The sequence below is a fragment of the Plasmopara halstedii genome (assembly GCF_900000015.1).
Source record: "Plasmopara halstedii genome assembly, contig: Scaffold_658, whole genome shotgun sequence".
Classification (NCBI taxonomy): domain Eukaryota; phylum Oomycota; class Peronosporomycetes; order Peronosporales; family Peronosporaceae; genus Plasmopara; species Plasmopara halstedii.
In genome coordinates, this window is record NW_020187575.1 from 1,347,559 (window position 1) to 1,349,713 (window position 2,155).

Below are 2,155 nucleotides of genomic sequence, written 5' to 3' on the forward strand. Positions count from 1 at the left end.
CCTTAACCAAGGCAAACGAATACTTCTGTTCAAAATCGAAAATGATTTTTATTTATCGTTTTATCCTAATTTTAAAAGTTTAGACCTTCCTAAATATACTTAATATAAATAGTAAAATCTAACTACTGGCTTACCTAGCCACATACCGTATTCTTGTTTGCGTGCAGTCACACCATGCACATCTTGTATGACACACACCCCTGTTGTAAGGGTACGTGTAACCCCGTTACACCCTCCCCCATTAAGATTGAGAACATTTACAGTTCCAATTGATTATTGCCTCAACAAGGCCCGCGTGTCCGTTAGACACTGTAACTCCATTTGTTGGAACAGACAACTTCCTTGCTCAATGAGCCCTGTGTCAATGACACCAAAATCTTCAAGTCTCGCCGGTTCTGACGGCGAGCATGGGCAGAGCCCAACTTCATCTCCCGTACTCGGTGCAACGTCGGAAAGTGCGTCCGCAGCACCGAGGTGTGTATATCCCAGGCTCGATGAGCACAAACGTCGCACTCCGCGCACGCTTTCAGTGCCGAGTGGGCTCGCTGAGGATGTGGTCAACTATGAGTCTGACACTCCATTTCCCGCATGGAATGACGAGGAAGACGAGCTTTGCCAGCGGTACGATGAGCCCTGCTCGTGCCTTGCGGACCCCATTTCAGTTTCCTGACTTCTCGACACCTGAGGGACGTGGTGTGATCGCTAATGACCTTGACCGTAACAGAGACGGCAGCTTGAAGCTGCCCATAACGCGGCTCTAAAGCGCCCCCATCCACGGCCGATCATTGAAGTATGGTTTCCGCCCAGCGGATCCCGCTGTGGAAGCAAAGGACGCAGTAACTCGATCATTACGCGTCCACATCATTGGGCCCCCGGCCAGAACGGATGATGAGCTTGCCACACGAAATACTCTTCGAGCTCATTTCTTGGTCCCACAAGAAATTCCGTTGGAAACTTATCGCACTCGTCTGAGTGCACAACGAGGTGGCTCTCGTGTACCCGCAATGCGGACAATACGTGTAGTGCTCGCCCCTGGCAAAAGCGCTACAGATGATGAAGCGCACTTTGAGCAATGGGTGCAACGGCACCGGAACTTTCCTCACTGCATAACCTGCAGTTGAGCCACAAGGAGGTGGACGTGCGTGTGGAGCGACACCTTCGCTTTGAGTTTGCCAAACTCAAGGCACGTCGTCGACTTCCTTCGGATTATCGCCCTTCGACGTACGGTTTAGAATCACTTATTCTCGCACGAGCTCTGTGTCTTCGGCCGCAAGAGCTCAATGCTACTGCTTGAGCCCAGCTCATGGCCCTTCTACTCCCCTGTCTATTGCCGGGAAGCGCGGGACGTCTGATGACACGGGACTTCCTGATCGTTCCGATCAAAAGCGTCCATAGCGACTGGGCAATCCTGCCGAAGTGGCGCCTCAAAACTCCCACGCGTTTCAGAGCCGGATATCCCCGCCACTTCACAAGATATTGGGTCTGACCTGGTGACGACGTCGTCGTACTAGACGTTCCACGTGATAGTGCATTCTCATCGAGAAGACGAGCGGGTCGACCGCCCCTCGGTGACTCGTGATGCTCCTCGAGTCCTTGAGGACGAGGTCCGTCATGATCGGAGCTCTTCTGAGCGTCATACTGAAGTAGCATATCGCTGTGTGGACGCTCTTTCGAATTTGAAGCACCTCGTGCGGCGGCTACCTCGCGTTGAAGACTACCGCGCTTTGTCGGAGCGACTTCTAATCGTGGAGCAGGCGAATGCGTCGCTGCATGCGACGGTGGAGCGCTTGGCGCCATTAGAAATGGAGGCTGTCGCACTCCGTGCTCACAACCAGTTGCTGGTTCAACGTCTGGTGGCCGCGGGCCCGTGGGATACGCTCCGGCGCCAACGATTCCACGTTCACTTGCGCCGGATCCCGGTACGGCTTGATAAGCTCACGTAAAACACCGGGTGGGTGCGCATCCGTTTCGGAAGGGTCAACGTGTACGCCAGGCCCCGTTTGGCCACAACCTTAAACGGTCCGATAAATCGTGGACGAAGCTTCATCCTGAAGATAGGAGAGGCTGCATGTGTAAGTAGTTTTTTTAATCTAATATAACCAGGTCCCCGACCTCAAAGCTTTCCACTTTGCCTCTTCCTTTTTCATCTGCATAT